A 21352-nucleotide genomic window follows, 5' to 3' on the forward strand; every position below is an offset into this window, starting at 1 on the left:
AGAGAGATGACAAGGAAGGAGGAGAAGAAGGGGAAGAAGGAGAAAGAAGGAGGAGGATGTAAAGTCAAAGGAGGAGGAGGGGAAGGAAGAGAAGGAAAATCAGTAAGGGGCTAATTTTTGAGGTATATGCCTCAAACAAAGTTTCAATTCCAACATATCTTCCTTAATTTCATAACGTTAAAGGGTTACATAAAACCTCAAACTTACGCAAGCATATATCCATCATAGAAATATAATTAATGGAAAAAGAAAAGCAGTGTTGAGGAAGAAAAGAGTGAAGAAAAGGATGGAGGAAGTAAGAGTACTTTTTGAATTATTACTGTTGGAAAATGAGGTCTTCTCTTCTATGGTATTCCTCATAGGGAATAAATAATTTGACAAAATTATCTATTCTGCTAATATGTACAATCACTCTTGGTCTCCATTGCAATTATTTAATAGATTTGCTGAGACTCTAATTATCTTAGAAGTCGAGACTCAGATAAAAGGAGGGAAAACTTACCTTCAACAGTATGATGTATCTAAAATCCTAAAAGTAAAACATAAAACTCTTCCCTATAGTTGAAAATTAGTTTGGGTTGTATAGCTTTTAAACACTTACCATCATGCAAAGAATTGAAAATGGTTTCCCCATTTATTTTTTAAAAGCTTGTAGCACCTCAATGTTCATAGCAGCACCGTTTAGAATAGCCAGGACATGGAAGCAACCTAGATGCCCATCAGTGGATGAATGGATAAGGAAGCTGTGGTACATATACACAATGGAATATTACTCAGCCATTAAAAATAATGCATTTGAATTCTGTAGCCCATTATACAGAGTGAAGTGAGCCAGAAAGATAAGCATCAATACAGTATACTAACACATATATATGGAACTTAAAAAGATGGCAATGATAACCCTATATGCAAAACAGAAAAAGAGACACAGATGTACAGAACAGACTTTTGGACTCTGTGGGAGAAGGCAAGGGTGGAATGTTCTGAGAGAACAGCACTGAAACACGATACTATCACGGGTGAAACAGATCACCAGCCCAGGTTGGATTCATGAGACAAGTGCTCGGGGCTGGTGCACTGGGAAAACCCAGAGGGATGGGATGGGGAGGGAGGCATGGATGGGGGATTGGGATGGGGAACACATGTAAATCCATGACTGATTCATGTCAGTGTATAGCAAAAATCCACTACAATATTGTAAATTAATTAGCCTCCAACTAATAAAAATATTTGGGAAAAAAATTAAAAAAAATAAAATCTTGCAGCAGTTTGCCAACTTATTTTAAAGCAGGGCTTTGTGTATCACCAAAACTGGATATTTCTACATGATTATATTTATTCTAAGTTTTTTTAGCAATGAATAATCAAATGCTTTTAGTTCTTTTGTAGTTCTGTATGGAAGAAAATTCCTATGAGTAATGAAATTCCTATGAGTAATTGAAATGAATGCATTTGTTTGTACATGTCTCATTACATTGACAATATGACAAAAAAATACCCACTTTCACTTGCAAGTAGGACACAGGTTTGATAGGATCTTTGCTTAACAAAGTAAGTGCCTCTAATACACACTGAATAATTTTATATGTTTTTTTTTCAATTTTTCCATATTAATTGTTTTTAGAAATTGATTTCCTGAAGAAAGATTATTAACAGTTTATGTAAAGTTGGAAACAGAAAGAGTGAAGTCACTCAGTCTTGTCGACTTTTTGCGGCCCCATGGACCATAATCCACCAGGCTCCTCCATCCATGGAATTTTCCAGCCAAGAGTACTGGAATGGGTTGCCGTTTCCTTCTCCAGGGGATCTTTTTGACCCAGGGATCAAACCCAGGTCTCCCGCATTGCAGGCAGACGCCTTTACCTGTCTGAGTCACCAGGAATCCCCCCTGGAAACAGAAGGAAGTGTCCAGGTCCAGGAGGGCGGGGTTTGTCGCACTCCAGGTTGCCATGACAACCGAGCCCCAGACTGCTGAGCTGCTGTGTAAAGATTGTCACTTTACTTGCTGGTCCAAGGCGGATGTCAAAGAAAGCCCTGGGAGGCCCACTGCATACAACAGCACTGGAACCGAATACGTGTCATTATGTTGCAGGGTCTCACCCAGTTCTTCAATGTGGATAAACAATGAAAAACATTTCTTATCAAATCTGTGCAAACTTCAAAACAAAGCCTGGGAAATATAAGCCAGAGGCACAGTTTCTAACAGAACTGGCACCTCTTTGTCAGATTTACTGCTCAGATGAAGGAGAATATACCATATCTAGCTGTGTTAGAGTTGGTGGAAGTGAGGGAAAATATTCTCCATAAACCACCTATTCTTCAAGAGAAGCCATCCACTGAAGGCTACTTTCCAATTGTGTTGCCCAAATTTGAAGACAGTAAAAGCATAACAGAAGGGTTACTGACACAAAAGCAGTATGAAGTCATCTTCCTCATGAGGGGCGAGGACTGAGATGGAGTAAAAAGCCTCCTCATCCTAACCTGGCTTAACAGTCAGTGCACTAAGGGTGAACAAGCATGGGTGAAGCATTCTTCACACCTGACCATCTGCAGGGAGACCCGCTCTTAAAAGCTAACCTAGTTTTCCTTCTTTGTCTTACATAACAAGCCTTGATTTCATTTTGTCTTCAACCCCCCAGATCTGTTCTCTTGCTTTACTCTGACAACTGGCAAGTCAGAGATGTTTTTCTGATTATAAATGGGAAAAAAAAAATGCATGTTGAGGAAAATTTGAAAAGACAGAAAATAATTTACCCATCATCCACTAGTAATTTACCCACTAGTTGATAATTTACCCACTAGTAAATACTACCTTTTGAACAAAGCAACAACAAACAGTTGGAATCAGGATGAAATAATAAAACACTTGTTATCACTAAAAGATATACACTTGCATATATGTATATATATACATAATATGCATATATATATGCATATATATCAAAGCAAACCAAAGTGAAAATATGATGATTGCTTTCCTACTTTTAAATTTCACTTAATTTTCTTAGAAAAGCTTTATACATTTAGATTTTTCCCAGAAACAGGTTTGTTTAGTGCTGGGAAATTGATTAATACATTAATTGATTAAGTTATCTATCAATTAATTTTTAAAAGTTTCAAAGTTGTGGAGTCTTTAACCTTGATACTTACCTATGTTACTAACACTTTCCCATTGTGATTCATTTCAGCACATGCTTGACATTTTCAAATGAACTGTTAGTTTTATAAATCCTGAAATATTACCTTGAGTTTATCTTTTCCTTGCCTACATAACCTTGCAAATTTTTTAGGGAGTTGCTTTTTAAAATTGTACTGTAGTTTTTTGCTTTTTTTTTTTTAATAGTCTCAGTGCTACTGCTCATGAATTATTCAGGTGAAAATTTTATGCTTTAAAGATGTGTAAATTTAAATCTGAATATTTCTTGGCTTCAAAAACACAAGAACAAATTTCATATAGTTAATGTATCATTTATCACTTATCTATGTTACTGGCCTAAGTATAAATGTGTGACTAAAAAATAAATTATCTCCTTTATTTCAATAAAATAAGTATACTTCTGATACTTTAAATGTAAAGTAATATATCATTGGATTCTATTAAAATGTTAAAATGTTTATGACATTAATAAAAGATCTCTCTCAATTTTCCATTTTGTCACCAATCCTATCAATTTCAGCTTTACAACTGTTTCAAATTGGTCTCTCATGTTTATCAGTGTCAACATCCTACTTCAGATATTCAGCTTTTATTTCATCTACTAAAATAACCTCTAAATTAGCCCTGTTTATGTATACCACACTGCTGAAAATTTCCTATTAAAGAATGTTGGATGTTACACTTTCACTCTTTAAAAATGCTGTTACCTAAAGGATAAGTTAAAATCCCTTGAATGACACTTACAGAGTTTATAATGTTGATTCATCTATTATTATATTTCTTTTTTCTTTAACAAACACATGTGTTCTGCTATCCTCCCATTTGTGTGTGTGTGTGTGTGTGTGTGTGTGTGTGTGTGTTTGTACAAGCATAAACACATGCAGAACACCTATCTATACAATCATGCAACCACACTGACCCCATTACATACACTTCCTTACTGTTTGATCACAGGACCATTAGAACTACAGAGATGATAACTACTACTCAATACAGAGTACTGTGATAAATTGTTACATATCTTAGAGGAGGATATAATATAAATCTTTTCTGTCACAGGTTGGATTCAAGAGGCAGAAGTGAATGTTGGTACCAATTAAGGCCTGTTGGGATCAACACCAGTAGAAGGTCAGGTAAAGAAATCGAATGGACTATACAGAGTAGATGAGCTCTGATAGAGTTTGAATAATGACCCCTCAAAATGTCAGATTGGTTAAGTAGAGTAGAGGAGAACAGGATATTTCCTACGTCTACATTCACCTGTCATTAGATGCAGGCTGCTGCCAGGAAAAGCAGGAGTCTTTGTCAAGGTAACAGTCTTCAGTTGCAATAATTCCTGAAGTTCAATAACAACTGAGAACTACATGTTGGAGCACTTCTAGCAGCTGAGGCAATAAATTATTCAACCCTTAAGTGTGTCTGTGCTGTGCTCAGTCATGTCCAGCTCTTTGTGACTACATGGACAGTAGCCTGCCAGGCTCCTCTGTCCATGGACTTTTCCAGCAAGAACACTGCAGTGGGTTGCCGTTTCCTTTTCCAGTGGATCTTTCTCACAGTTGGGTAGGCTTTCTGAAATTAAAATCTGGCTATAGTACTCTCTTGCCTAAAATGCTTGAATGGTATCCTATCATCTACAAATAAAGCCCTAAATTCCTTACGGTAACCCCAATTTTCCTTTCTGATATCACCCTGATTACCTTTCCAGGTAAACGCAACCACTCCCACATAATATTTGGTGTTCTGCCAAATACTCCATACCAAGCTTATTGTACAATTCTTTTTCCCTTTGTTTTTTCCTATAGATATGTCCTTTCCCCCTCTTTGTCTGACAAACTTAAAATAATTCCATTAAATCCTGGGTCTGTTTTTGTCACTCTGTCACTCACTTCCTTAAATGTGGTACATACTTCATAAGTTATCTATTTACTATGTCAGGGCTCCTAGAGAATATAAACTTGCTGTATTTTAATCTCTTAATTTTTGTTAAGAGCATATGACACATATTAAGCTATCAATTTTTGATATATTTAATAAACAGGTAGATTTAATAATAAATTGTAAAATTACTTTCATATAAAATGAATATATTTTAGTACTTTCAAATGATTGTATACCAAATGAATCAGATGTTGTTGATATGCATCACATTATTGCTTCTATATAAAATTGCCTATCAGGTACCTGTTGGAATAGAAATCAGCCTAGCAGATAGAGATAGAATTTCCTTCTGTGTCAGAGGACAGGTTCATCACTAGACAAGGATAACAAATGTATTGTATTCCTCTCACTCTAGGGCACATATCAGGCATTTTCTGGCAATACTTTAAGGTTCAGTTAAGTTCACTTCAGTTCAGTCACTCAGTTATGTTTGACTCTGCAACCCCATGAATCACAGCATGCCAGGCCTCCTTGTTGATCACCAACTCCTGGAGTTTACTCAAACTCATGTCCATCAAGTAGGTAATGCCATCCAGCCATCTCATCCTCTGTCTTCCCCTTCTCCTCCTGCCCCCAATCCCTCCCAGCATCAGGGTCTTTACCAGTGAGTCAACTCTTCATATGAGGTGGCCAAAGTATTGGAGTTTCAGCTTCAGCATCAGTCCTTCCAATGAACACCCAGGACTCATCTCCTTTAGGATGGACTGGTTGGATCTCCTTACAGTCCAAGGGACTTTCAAGAGTCTTCTCCAACACAACAGTTCAAGAGCACCAATTCTTTGGTGTTCAGCCTTCTTCACAGTTCAACTCTCACATCCATACATGACCAATGGAAAAACCATAGCCTTGACTAGGTCGACCTTTGTTGGCAAAGTAATGTCTATTTTTTAATATGCTACTTGGTTGGTCATAACTTTCCTTCCAAGGATTAAGTGTCTATTAATTTCAGAGCTGCAATCACCATCTGCAGTGATTTTGGAGCTCCAAAAAATAAACTCTGACACTGTTTCCACTACTTCCCATCTATTTCACATAAAGTGATGGGACTGGATGACATGGTTTTAGTTTTCTGAATGTTGAGCTTTAAGCCAACTTTTTCACTCTCCTCTTTCACTTTCATCAGGAGGTTTTTAGTTCCTTTTCACTTTCTGCCATAAAGGTGGTGTCATCTGCATATCTAAGGTTATTGATATTTCTCCTGGCAATCTTGATTCCAGTTTGTGCTTCTTCCAGTCCAACGTTTCTCAGAATGTACTCTGCATATAAGTCAAAGAAGCAGGGTGACAATATACAGTCTTGATGTATTCCTTTTCTTATTTGGAACCAGTCTGTTGTTCCATGTCCAGTTCTAACTGTTGCTTCCTGACCTGCATACAGGTTTCTCAAGAGGCAGGTCAGGTGCTCTGGTATTTCCATCTCTTTCAGGATTTGCCACAGTTTATTGTGATCCATATGGCTTTGGCACAGTCAATAAAACAGAAATATATATATTTTTATGGAACTCTCTTGCTTTTCTGATGATCAGGTGGATGTTGACAATTTGATCTCTGGTTCCTCTGCCTTTTCTAAAACCAGCTTAAACATCTCGAAGTTCACGGTTCATATATTCCTGAAGCCTGGCTTGGAGAATTTGAGCATTACTTTACTAGCATGTGAGATGAGTGCAATTGTGTGGTAGTTTGAGAATTCTTTGGCATTGCCTTTCTTTGAGATTGGAATGAAAACTGATCTTTTTTAGTCCTGTGGCCACTGCCGAGTTTTCCAAATTTGCTGGCATATTGAGTGCAGCACATTCACAGCATCATCTTTTAGGATTTGAAATAGCTCAACTGGAATTCCATCACCTCCACTAGCTTTGTTCATAGTGATACTTTCTAAGGCCCACTTGACTTCACATTCCAGGATGTCTGACTCGAGGTGAGTGATCACACCATCGTGATTATCTGGGTCATGAAGATCTTTTTTGTACACTTCTTCTGTGTATTCTTGCCACCTTTTCTTAATATCTTATGCTTCTGTTAGGTCCATTCCATTTCTGTCCTTTATTGACCCCATCTGTGCATGAAATGTTCCCTTGGTATCTCTAATTTTCTTGAAGAGATGTCTAGTCTTGCCCATTCTGTTGTTTTCCTCTATTTCTTTGCATTGATCCCTGAGGAATGCTTTCTTATCTCTCCTGGCTCTTCTTTGGAACTCTGAATTCAAATGGGAATATCTTTCCTTTTCGCCTTTGCTTTCCACTTCTCTTCTTTTCACAGCTATTTGTAAGACCTCTTTAGACAGCCATTTTGCTTTTTTGCATTTCTTTTCCATGGAGATGGTCTTGATCCCTGTCTCCTGTACAATGTCACAAACCTCCATCTATAGTTCATCAGGCACTCTGTCTGTCAGATCTCATCCCTTAAATCAATTTCTCACATCCACTGTATAGTCATAATGGATTTGATTTAGGTCACACCTGAATTATCTAGTGGTTTTCCCTACTTTCTTCAATTTAATTCTGAATTTTGCAATAAGGGGTTCAAGATCTGAGCCACAGTCAGCTCCCAATCTTGTTTTTGCTGACTGTATAGAGTTTCTCCATCTTTGGCTGCAAAGAATATAATTAATATGATTTCAGTGTTGACCATATGGTGTTGTCCAAGTGTAGAGTCTTCTCTTGTGTTGTTGGAAGAGGGTGTTTGTTATGACCAGTGTGTTCTCTAGGCAAAACTCGATTAGCCTTTGACCTGCTCCATTCTGTACTCCAAAGCCAAATTTGCCTGTTACTCCAGGTGTTTCTTGATTTCGTACTTTTGCATTCCAGTCCCCTGTAATGAAAAGGACATCTTTTTTGGGTGCTAATTCTAGAAGATCTTGTAGGTCTTCATAGAACCGTTCAACTTCAGCTTCTTTAATGTTACTGGTTGGGGCATGCACTTGGATTACCGTGATATTGAATGGTTTGCCTTGGAAATGAACAGAGATTATTCTGTCATTTTTGAGATTGCATCCCAGTACTACATTTCAGACTCTTTTGTTGACTATGACTGCCACTCCATTTCTTCTAAGTGATTCCTGCCCACAGTAGTAGATTCAATGGTCTTCTGAGTTAAACTCACCCTTTCCAGTCCTAGGAGCAGTGGCTGCGTGGGCGTAGGAGGGCTGAGAGGAGCTACTTCACGTTTAAGATCAGGAGGGGTGGCCATGAGGAGATACCTCTTGTCCAAGGTAAGGAGCAGAGGCTGCACTTTGCTGGAGCAGCTGTGAAGACATACCCCACAACCAAGGTAAGAGAAACCCAAGTAAGACAGTAGGTGTTGTGAGAGGGCATCAGAGAGCAGACACACTAAAACCATAATCACAGAAAATGAGCCAATCTGATCACACAGACCACAGTCTTGTCTAACTCAATGAAACTAAGCCATGCCATGTATGGGGCCACTCAAGAGGGATGGGTCATGGTGGAGAGGCCTGACAGAATGTGGTCCACTGGAGAAGGGAATGGCAAACCACTTCAGTATTCTTGCCTTCAGAACCCCATGAACAGTATGAAAAGGCAAAATGATAGGATACTGAAAGAGGTCAGTAGGTGCCCAATATGCTACCGGAGATCAGTGGAGAAATAACTCCAGAAAGCATGAAAGGATGGAGCCAAAGCAAAAACAATACCCAGTTGTGGATGTAACTGGTGATAGATGCAAGGTCCAATGCTTTAAAGAGCAATATTGCATAGGAACCTGGAATGTTAGGTACATGAATCAAGGCAAATTGGAAGTGGTCAAACAGGAGATGGCAAGAGTGAACATCAACATTCTAGGAATCAGCAAACTAAAATGGACTGGAATGGGTGAATTTAACTCAGATGACCATTATATCTACCTTAAGATTAATGTTTCCTAAACTTGTGTTTTTTCAACAATGACATAAACCTACTATTTGTGAACCTGGGCCTCCACTCATTGCTTCCTAGGGATTTATGGGTTTCAAAGGAAAAAAACAAACAAACAAAAAAAGAATGCACTGGGTAGATTAAACAAACAAGAAAGACTTCATTCTGTCACAAGACTTATGTAATGGAAAAGAAACATCAAACTCAGCTCCACTGAAACAAAACAGGAGAATTTAATGGAAAAGTACTGGAGGAAGTTATTTGGGAGGTTAGTTGGTAAGATATATCACTCATGTTTACTGAGTGGTGCTTCTTAGAGTTAGGTCCCTACTCTCACAGAGACTGGGAGAGAGGAGCACTATTTTACTTGATGGCCACATTTCTAAGGGATGGCACCCAGATCCTTGAGAAGGATGTTCCTGGTTTATAAAATTGTCAAGTAGTACTTATCACAGGTGTGCAAGTAAGGTTCAATAATTGCAAATCCCTTGATGTGATACACCATGTTGCAAATCAAAAAATAAAAACCAAATGACCCTCTCAATAGATGCAGAAAAATGTTTTGACAAAATTCAACATTTGTTAAAGATAAAAATTCTCCAGACGGTGGGCATAGAGGGAATATATCTCAATATAATAAAAGTCATATATGAAAAGTCCACAATTAACATTGTACTTACTGATGAAAAACTGGAAGCATTTCCTCTAAGATTAGAAAGAAGACAAGGATGCCCATTGCCACCACTTTTATTCAACATAATATCAGAAGTCCTAGCCACAGATATAAGACAAGAAAGAAGTAAACAGAATCCAAGTTGGAAAGGAAGAAGTAAAACTGTCAGTTGCTCATGACATGATACTATACATGGAAAATCCTAAAGACTCTAGAACTAATCAGTGAATCTGGTGAAGCTGTAGGATACAAAATTAATAGACAGAAATCTGCTTTATTTATATACACTAAAAATAAACTATCAAAAAGAAAAATTAAAGAAAAAAATCCAAATTATGATGGCATCAAAAAGAATAAAATAAAAACAAAAAAGCTTACTTTTAAGGAGGTAAAACACCTGTGCTTGGAAAACTATGACACAGATGAGCAAAAAACAACACAGATGTTGTTGAAGACAACACAGATGGATAGATCATGTTTCTGTATTAAGATTGTGAAAGTGGCCCTACTACTCAAGAAAATCTACACATTCAGTGCAATCCCTATCAAAATATCAAGGACATTTTTCAAAGATTTAGAACAAATAATGCTAAAATTTGCATGGAAACCCAAAAGACCCTGAACACCCAAAAAATATTGAGGAAGAATAAAGTTCGAGCCATCAAGTTCCCTGAATTTATGCTATACTACAGAGCTATAGTAATTAAAAATGCATGATACTGGCACAAAAATAGACATGTGGATCAATGAAGCAAAATGGAGAGCCCAGAAATAAACCCACACACACATAACCAATTAATCTAGAACAAAGGAGGCAAGAATATATAATGGACCAAAACAATCCCTTCAGTAAGTGACATTGGGGAAAACTGGACACCAAAATGTAAAAGAATAATATTAAAACATTTTATAGTATGATATACAGATATAAACTCAAAATGTGGTAATTGCAAGCTTTCTACAATGAATGCTTTAAAAAAAGAGAGGTCAGTGGCCTGGAGCCAGGGAAAAACTCTGCCTAAGTTTTAGTCAAGCTAACGGGAATGGATGTTAAGGCCATCTTGATTAGAAAGCATGGGGAACTGATTTCCATGCTGCTTATTATGCTGTTAACAATAGTCTTTATCTCTGGCTCAGGAGTCTCATGTCTAATGCCAGCACATTGTTTATGTGTAGGGAATCAGCTTGGATAAAGACTTGAAGCCTGCAATTGAAATTAAGCCATGCAATAGCAGAAATATCATAACATAAAACATCTGTTCCCTTATTAAATTTCCCTTCTTCATTGACTTTTGGCATAGAACTTTTATAGTTGACTTAATTTGAATAAATTTTTCTTCAAAGACAGTTCTTCTTATGTAGAGAGAATAAAGTTAACATATTTGACTTTGAAATAATATATTGTTAGATTTAACTAATAATGACTTTGTCTTAATTATCAGTAATATTAAATGTTGTACAACAAAACTATGATATAAAGAATAAAATATGGATCAACTTATAATTAGATAATCATTTATTATTGTTATATAATAAGACTGAAATAGATTTAGAATGAGCCAGTTTCTGTTACTGCCATTAGTAGATATTTACATTCTTTTGTACACTTATAGATGAGTAAAATGATGATGCTTTTGATCAATTTAAAAACCAATAGTTTTATATTTGAGTTGATGTTTATTTGAGATTGAAAAGAAACAGAGTGTGATCATAAGATCATATTCAATGCTGTTCTTGGAACTTTCAAATCTACTTTATAGAGTGACTGTACTTAGCTGTTTAGAGCTGAAGGTTGTATTGATTATCAAGTATGATCTGCAGGATTGGGAGGATTCAATAAAGATATATGACACATATTTTTAATCAAAATCTAGATTTAAAATATGACTTTAATGCCAATGAATGTAGTTTTACTTAATAATATTTACTTTTTGAGTGAATATTGGGGAACTCAAGCAATAAATGCACAGTTGACCTTTGAACAGTGCAGATGTTAAGGGTGTGAAACCTTCATGCAGTTGAAAATCCAAGTATAACTTATAATCAGACTTCAGTAACTGCAGTTCCTCTGTATCTTCTGTTCCACACCTCTGACTTCAACCAACCATGGATCATGTGGTGCTGTAATATATTTCCTATTGGAAAACTCTGGGTATAATTGGACCCAAGTTCAAATTCAAAGTTCAAATTCACCTTGTTCAAGAGTCCACTGTAAATACAAACTTTCTTATAAAGCAACTACATTTGAGTTGTTGTGTGCATATATTTCACCTGGGAAGTCTATGTAAAAATACAGATTCCTGGGAGCCACTCAACATGATTCTGATTTAGTATGTCTGGAGATGTCCTTAGAAGCCAGACTTTTGATTCTGATAAAAGTGTGCAAAGAACACATTGAGACCAATACTATAAAACCTGGGATTAAATTCAAAATTTCAGCATGTTCACAAATAATTCATGTGTATTTTAGCATCCAGTTTCTTTTACTACTCTCCAGTTCTTTTCAAATTGGAAAGAGATATGCATGATAATCTACTAAAGATATTTTTTAAACCAAGAATGATGTTTTCTTTCTTGCCTATGTTTTCCCGATTGAATCCAATGCAAAGATTTTCCTACAGACAAGGAGTGGATTTAGGTTAAGAAAAGTGTGCATCCTTTAAAACTTAATATCCATGAGCTACTTATAGTGACCTCTGATTCTTACCTTCTGCCACATAAAAATCTGGTACAGCCTCTAGTTTAGGACATTTTAAGCCATGTGACTTCAAAATACTTGTGATGTAATGAAAGGTAATTTAGAATGAACACAAAACTGTTGTTATGAAATGTTTTTGTAATATCTTGCTCCATAGCAGCTGACCCCAACTACTTATAATAAAGTAAATCTTGCATCATCTTATATCTCTTACCAATAGTGGGATTTTGAATATAGTATGAAATAGAGTCATTTGGGAAGTGGTGAGTTTCAGTTTTAAGGACAAAATAAGAACTGACCCTCTGTTGATACCGTGGCATAGAACAAAGAAGTAAATGACTTGTTCAAGGCAGCCAGTAATATAGATAAGAAAATAATACACCTGTATTCTTTATTTTTTAAATTATACTGTTAACTTGAACACCATTGTTCAAATAAATCAATTGTTTATTTATTTGATTCTTCATGATTTTAATATACTGTACTGTATAATATTTCATTATTAGAAGAGCACTATGAAATAGGACAACTTATCCTCATAGGATAGATCAAAGTATTGAAAAATAATGACTTCAGGTTGCTGAGACTGGAACTAGAATTTTGGTCTCCTAATGCTGAGTCTATTATTTTATTTTATTTTGGTTTTTGATTTATATTATAATAGAATTTCACCTAATTCAAATAGGTGGACAATAAGATATTTCAAGTTAACAGAGACTGCTTTTTTTTTTTACCTAAACTTTGTGTCAAACAGTTCACACAATAATCTCAAAGTTATAATAATCAGTGATTGGAGATTTTATTAATTCTAATTTTGTCACATCAAGGAAATGTTTTTGTGGTTAAAGAATAACAACAACAACAAAAGAAAACACACGTTGAAATCTACCCTGTTTACAAAATCTTGTGTGTACCATACAGCATTGCTAGCTATATGTGTATTATTGGAGAACAGATATCTAGAAAATTTATCATCTTGCATGACTGAAATTCCAAACCTGTTGCACAACTCCCCATTTCCCCCTCCCCTACTCCTGGCAACCACCATTCTATAGACAACATTCTATATACTACAATGATGACATATTGGAGGAAAAGTAGAAATTGTGACAGACTTTATTTTCTTGGGCTCCAAAATCACTGTGGACATTGACTGCAGCCAAGAAGTGGGGTCACAAAAGTGTTGGACATGACTTAGTGACTACAAACAAAGCAACAAATGAAACACAGGTGATTGTGTGTGTGTGTGTGCGTGTGTGTGTGTGTGTGTGTGTGTGTGTGCACGCGCGCAGACGCATGCACTCACATGCATGCGCACGCGCATGTGTGCAAAATCTTTAGAGTTTTTTTTTGTTTGTTTGTTTGTTTTAGCATCTGGGAATTTATTAACCAATGGGGCATACTGAACAACAAACTATTTTATATATTTCAGGAAGAAAAAACATTAAATCTGAAAACACATCACCCACTGAATTTGGACTCAACATCTCTAATCAATTAAGATAAACATTTGTATAGTCAAGGTATTTATTTATACACCCATCAGGCCATGAACTTATAGGATATGGACTCCAACAGTTCAGGCTCCTTCCACTGGTCCTCACGAAGTGTGATCCTGGGTGGAGCAGGCTGGTGCTTCCACTGAACCCAAGTCCCTTTCTCTTTGGCTTCCTTCTTTTTCTGATTGTTTCCCCTTCAAGTGTTTCTGGAAGCTATCTCGGCTCTTAGAGTGCTTAATAAGCTCAATATGCACTTTAATCCTCTTGGGAATAATCTTGCCCTTAATGGCTTGTTTATAATTATGCCAACAGCATGCTGGGTAGGGTAGACTCTCCCAGTATTGCCATAGTAAATCTGTGGGGCATTCTTTTTTGAACAGGACCCATTCCCGTGGTATCTAAAATATCACCCTTCTTGTAGATTTGCATGATTGTGGTCAAATGAAAAACTCCTTGTCGTCTAAAATCCCCAGAGAACGTCTAGCAGGTGCCCCTCCTCTTTTCCTCTGTGTTGGTCATTTTGGCAAATTACTGGACGATAGTGGTTCTGGCCTAAAGGTAAGAGTTTCCTTTGTTTAAGAATATGTCATCTATGAGCAGGGATGATCACCTCCTTTCTTATTGTGTATATTTGACGTTTTTTCCTGTTTAATTCATTTAACTAAAGCATCTTGGATTATACTTGGCAAAGAGCATGTATCCTTGTCTTGTTCCTAATCTTAGCTTTGGTTTTTCCCCATCAATTATGGTGTTAGAATTCGACCTTTTTATGGACTTTATAGTATTAATATAATTTCCCTTATATTATTAGTGAGCTGAATGTATTTTATATTAAAAAGATATTGAATGTCGTCAAATGTTTCTTATGATGTTTATTCTTCCCTCTGTTCATATAGTATACCTTATTGACTAATTGTTTTTTTTTTTGCAAGTTGAATGGTTATTCTCTCATGAATAAGTCCCACTTGGAAATGATGTATGATATATATACAAATCCATTTTTTTTTTAAGATTCTATATTCTTTATGGTCCATTACAGAGTACTGAGTAGAGTTCTCTGTGCTGTACAGCAGATTCTTATTAGTTATGTATTTCGTGTGTAGTAGTGTGTACGTCAATCCCAATCTCCCAATTTATCCTGATGCTTGATATTTCCAATGTGCTATTGTATTTGGTTTGTTAGTGCTTTGTTGAGGGTTTCTGCATCTATATTTATCAGGTCTTCAGTTTTCTTTCCTTTTTTTTCAATCTTTTTTGTCAGTCTTTCCTATGACAAAACTAATGACCTTATAATGAGTTTGGAATTGTCTTTTGTTCTTAAATTATTTTGAAGAATTTGAGAAGGGTTTCTGTAAATTCTTGTGTATATGATTGGTAGATTTCTCCAGGGAAGCCATCTGATACTGAGTTTTTCTCTGTTAGGATGTTTTCAAATAATGATTTATATATCAGTAGTTATTTGTTTGTTTAGATTTTCTATTTATTCATAATTTAGTCTTGGTAGGATATGTCTTTCTAGGAATATATCCATTTCTTCTAGGTTATCTACTCTGTTGGTGTGTAATTTTTCATAATAACCCCATGCTGTTGTTGTTTTCATTTCTTTGGCCTCATTTATAGTGTATCCTGTCTCATTTCTGATTATGAGGCTTCACTCTTTTCCTCCCTAACTAATCTAAATAAAGGTTTGTCAATTTTGTTTATCCTTTCAAACAACCAACACTTCATTTTAAACAATTTCATTTTTCTATTATTTTTCTGTTCTCTATTATTTATGCTTTAATTTTTTATTTATACTCTATTTTTATTGTTACTTTGCTTCTGTTTAGTTCCTCTTAACTGAGTCTGTTGTGCTACTTGAATCTGTATGCCCATTTCATTACCCAGTGTGAGAAGTTTTCAGCCATTATTATCTCAAATAAGATTTCTGTTCCATTTTTCTCTCATTTTTCCTACTTAAACTTCCATAATGTTTATTTTCATTTTCTTTATTATCTCCTATACACCAATTAGACTTTCTTATTCTTTTTTTAACTTCATCACATTTTTAAAAAATTTTTGCTTCTGTAATTGAATTATTTAAAGTGACTTGTTTTTGAGTTCATAGATTCTTTCTTGTACTTGATCAAATCTGTTGTTAAACCTCTGTAGGAAATTTTTAATTCAAGTACTGCATTCTTCAGTTCTAAATTTATTTGTTCTTTATATCTCTTTGGTGGTATTCTAATTGTGTTTATTCACCATTATCTTGAGGTCATTTACCATCTTTCTTCTAAGTATTTTGGACTCTTTGTCCAAAGGTAGGTAATGAAGGTAACTTATATACCTTCATTCCTTTGGTGTCAGTTTCTGGGGATTAATTTTGTTCCTTTGTTTGGAGCACATTGTTCTGTTTTGTGTACATGTATGTGCATTGCTATTTTGTGATAGAATTCATGCATTTTGGGAAGTGGTTCTCTCTCCCAGTCTTTATAAACTAGCTTCATAGGCAGAAGATCTTCACCAAATTGCAGATCTGGAGGTTTCTCAAATCTTTTCTGTGCATTATTTTTCTCTGAATCTCTGTGTGTAAATGTCCAATTAGAGAGATTTTCCCAGTTTACTTTTCCAGAGGCCTGTAATATCTCACTCCTCACCGTGTCTGTCTGCAGTGCTGCAGGCTTTCTACAGCAGCCCAAGCACAGGTTTCTGTTGTTTTTCTCAGCGGCCTCCAGACGTTCAGAGTTCACAGGTCTGTGAGTGCTCCGAGCTGGGCAGGACTCTGCACTAAGCCAAAGAGAGGGGCAGTGGCAAGACAGAGTCATGCTGGTACAAGCCAATGTCTGTGCCCTTTGTGCCTCTTCCGATGCCTTTCTGTAGGACCTAGGTTCATACAGGATGGAAACGTGTGTCACACAGCCTCTCAGCGTCAGAATGTTCCAGTTTCTTCTTCCCCTCTCCAGGGACAGTCTGAGTTGGCAGTTTCCCTTTGAATGTGGCTTGTGAGCCAGGCAGAAGGATTTGGCAAGTGCCACAAATTTAAGCACTTGCTTTGATGCAGCTGGCTTCATGCTCACCTGTGGTACTAGAGCCTCTTGACTCACTTCTGGTCTTACAATGGGAACTTGTCTATGTAATATCGAATTTGTATCTCACTGGGAAAAGAAAGTGTAGGGCTTTCTATTTCACCATTTTGCTGATATCATCTCCTAATGAGGGACAATATTTTGCTGGATTTTTATTCTGATTTATTTTTTTGTCAAGAAATCTATCAAAAATTTTTTAACAATATGATATATAGAGTATCATATTTGGTATTATTTTTCTGTTCATAGTGTAAGTTATTTAATACATTTTTAGTACATTAATTTTCAAAAAAAGTTTAGCTAATCAAACATTACAACTTTCCAAGGTGAGTTTAATAGAGAAAAAAATTTTAAAATCACAGATATAATCTGTTTTCAAAAATTAAACTGTATGTTCATGTTAAAAAACAATGGTAATGAATAAAAATTACAAAAAATGTAATTTAATGATAAAATTATCATTTTGTTTCATGATTGAAACTAAAATGAAACTGATTTTAACTTAATGATCATATTGCCATCTGGCAATTACAATTTGGTAATCCCTAAAGTTGCCATAAGATGTTGGAGACAGAAAAACAGAAAGTAGTTGCATAAAATTCAATATAACATGACAGAGACTCTTAAATTCTAAGTATACTACTACTACAATAAAGATTATTCCAAGATGTGATTATTAGACAGATTGATTTTTAACAATATGTGAAGATATGTTTACTAAGGTTTTATATTTTCTTTGTGCTTCAAAAGATGAATTGTTCTAGTGTGTTTTAGTTAAAAGGAATATAGGTACCCATCACATGTAATGTGCTTTCTTCTCTGTGGGACAGCTGTGATTCTGGCTAAGGAAACAAGGATAGAAATCCACTTGCTCTTTTTTATGTTAAATTAATATTGCCTCTAAACGTGAAATAATCATGAGAAAATATTCTTGTGTTTAGAATAAATCAGGGATTGAAAATGACTTATTTTGGAAAAGAAGAGAAAGTATTTCCTGAGATAGGTAACAAGCTTCTTTTCATGAAATGTACATCTGGTCATATAGTTGCTATTAGTTTCCAGTTATCATTCATTGTTGATCAATTTTCTCAATACTGTGTCAATCTTTCAAAAGAATTTCAATAATTAAAATCTTAAAAACTATCAGCCTAGCACTCCACTGACTCCATGAAGCTCACAGACATCCATATTTGTCATGTTCCTAGGATACTGCAGAAGCACACACAAGAGAGTTTAAATGTGACATTTCAAAGAAGGGGTTATTTATAGAATCATGAGAAGGGTAAGGAAAGATATACAGGAGGATGAAGCACCCAATAATTAGTGACAAAGAAAAATCCCTACATCCTCAAAGAGGCAAGGGGAACCAAATTCTAGAGTCATATAAAAGAAGCGACACAGCAGAAGTTCTGTAGTTCAATAATTTTTTTTTTCATTTATTTTTATTAGTTGGAGGCTAATTCCTTTACAATATTGTAGTGGTTTTTATCATACATTGACATGAATCAGCCTGAAAGAACATTTACCTCTCTCAGGAAATATCCAGAAAAGAGCAACTAGTTGAACATTCTATCAGAAGCATAGAGAATAGAGGTTAGAGAGAAATGGCCCTTATATAGTAAGAAATACAACCCAAGGAGAGACAGAAGGCCCTTGTGGGCTAATCTTATGGAATAAGTTCTACTTTCTCAACTGAAAGGGTAGGACATGTTTGAGTTGATGATGGTGAGGATGGAGGGGGCATCACTGTGACAACAACTCATTTATTAAGAATCACTGTATGCTAAATTCTATTAATATTATCGTAGGTGCAAGTGGTAGGCTTTATTATCATCATGCATGTATGCATGCTAAGTTGATTCAGTCATGTCTGAGCCTCTGAGTTCCTATAGACTGTAGCCCACCAGGCTCCTCTGCCCATGGAATTCTCCAGGCAAGAATATTGGAGTGGATTGTCATGCCCTCTTTCAGAGGATCTTCCCATCCCAGGGATCAAACAGGCATCTCTTAGTTTCCTGCATTGGTAGGAGGGTTCTTTACCCCTTGTTCCAACTGGGAAGCCCAGAGTACCTATAGTACAGAACAACTGGGAAGGAATATCTGCCTAGACTAGGCTTCCCAAGTGGCACCAGGGGTAAAGAACACATCTGCCATTGTAATAGATATAAGAGATGCAGTTTGAGCTCAGGCTCTGAAGATTCCTTGGAGTAGGTCATGGCAACATACTCCAGTATTCTTGCCTGGAGTATCACATGGACAGAGGAGCCTGGTGGGCTATATTCCATAGGGTTGCAGAGTCAGACACGAATGAAGCAACATAGCATCCATGAATGTCTGCCCAGGCGAGGCTCCTACTTTAGGGATTATCCCAAGGTTAGAGTCAAATGGAAGTCCAGAGGAAATGGGTAACTCAGGAATTTTGATCAACCTCCGCCTTCCAGACAAGAGTCCTGATTTCTGAAAGCTAGCTTTGGTGCAATATCCAGAATCATTGACTAAGTGTGAGGTCAGGTCATGATAGTCCTCAAGGGCAAATTGGGTGGTAGTAAGTGATGTGATATTATCAGTTTAGTTGCTAAATCAAAAAAAGGACACACCATTCAAGTGAATTGTCCCAGGAGGAGAGGAGAATAGAGGTAAGAAGCCAGTGGACACACAAACCAGGGAAATCTGACAAAAGGTGTTTTGAAGCAGAAGGTATAAAGCATAATTTAAGTAACTCCTGGGCCAACACACCGGAGACCATTTTCTTTACTCTGGGTGTCAGCAGTTGGGGTGAAGAAAACAAAGGGTTCCATTAAGGTTAGAAACCCTTCTGCAAGTATAGTAAAATGCTTATAAATCATTTTTTATTCCTTTGTATTTCAATCTTAATTTTTACAATTTGATCATTTTTCTGGTATCTCAGACAGTAAAGAATCTGCCTGCAATGCAGGAGACTGGGGTTCAAACCCTGGGTCAGAAAGATCTCCCTGGAGAACAAATGGGAACCCACCCCAGTATTCTTGCCTGGAAAATCCCATGGAAAGAGGAGCCTGGTAGGCTACAGTCCATGGAGTCACAAACAGCTGGACCTGACTGAGTGACTAACACTTTTACTTAATGGTCAATTAATTTCTATGTTGTTTATGAAGATTCAATTTGGTTCTAATGCTTAGTAACCACAGCTACTCAGCCAAGGTAGTTCTGAAGTGTGAATGTTTGCCATTCTCAAGTTCTCAAAACCAATGCTAGTGTGAATCTTGACTCTTAGTAACAAAATAACTATCTTCATGTAACTTTTCATGGTTATTCTGTAGAACGGATTGTCCTGAATTCAATAATTTTGTCCATGAAATTCTCCAGGCAAGAATACTAGAGTGGGTTGCCATTTCATTCTCCAGGGAATCTCCCTGACTCAGGGAGCGAACCCAGGTCTCCCACATTTTAGGCAGATTGTTTACCATCTGAGTCACTAGGGAAGCCAATAATTAATACACTCAGTCTCAAAGCTCTTCCATGTCTCCTTTCTCCAGTATGATGTCTCTGGTGCTGAATGAGGTTTCAGATCTGGTTGAAAGCTTTCCCACATTCATCACATTTATATTCTTATAGTTATTATAGTATATTGTTATTATTATCATCATCATTTTACAAAAGAGAATTCTGAGCAGAGAGTTTAACCTCTATCCCCAGGTCATTCATGTGGCTAAACCATAGTCAACCCACATATGACCAACAGGGAAGGTTCCTAACAACTCCACTTTGATACATAGTTTTCAAATAACTACAGCACTTAAGGAAAGAATGACTTGACTGGAAAATGAAGCAAGTTTGTCTCAGCATATTAATGATTCATTGAATGATAATGATCATGAATTTAGTATGGCACTGATATCCTAGCTCTGAATTGTGACCTATAAATCAAAGTGGCCTGTGTGTAGGCAGAGAAGCTGCCAAGAAGAGATCAGAGTGACCAGTGAGGGATGGTTATTGACATCCTGAAGGACAAAGAAATCTCTGGCAATTGGTATTTTTTTTCTCTGATCCTGGGCTGTAGCTAATATTTCTGAAGGGCCAAAGAGGACAGAAACCCTGTTACAGAAAGGAAAGTTTCTGTATTTGTAAGCTCTACTGTCAAGGCAGCTTGAAACCTTTAAGCATTTTTAAGTTTTTATTTAGTTCAGCTCTATGCTTCTGAGAAAGAGCCTGAATTTCAAACCACATTCATTTTGACATGGCTATATCAGCCACACCAAAGGAATTTACAAATGAGTCCACAATTTTTTTAGCTACAGTGTGGGGACAGACATTTCAAGAACATCCCTTTACCTGTTGTGGGTAAAAAATTAAAACTTTCCTCATTAAATGAGGGCTCTTTCTATTATCACAAATAATGATACTCCAGTTAATAATGAAATTATATTCCAATTAATAATGATAGTATATATAAGCATGCATATGCTAGTATA

The 21352-nt window shown here is 36.3% G+C and overlaps 1 pseudogene; it reads left to right on the forward strand.

Annotated features, from left to right (window-relative positions):
• The first annotated feature begins 1949 nt into the window (after positions 1-1949).
• Positions 1950-2452, forward strand: LOC110142187 (protein Abitram pseudogene; annotated as a pseudogene).
• The last annotated feature ends 18900 nt before the right edge of the window (positions 2453-21352 follow it).

The sequence above is a fragment of the Odocoileus virginianus genome, chromosome 19, assembly GCF_023699985.2.
Source record: "Odocoileus virginianus isolate 20LAN1187 ecotype Illinois chromosome 19, Ovbor_1.2, whole genome shotgun sequence".
NCBI lineage: Eukaryota > Metazoa > Chordata > Mammalia > Artiodactyla > Cervidae > Odocoileus > Odocoileus virginianus.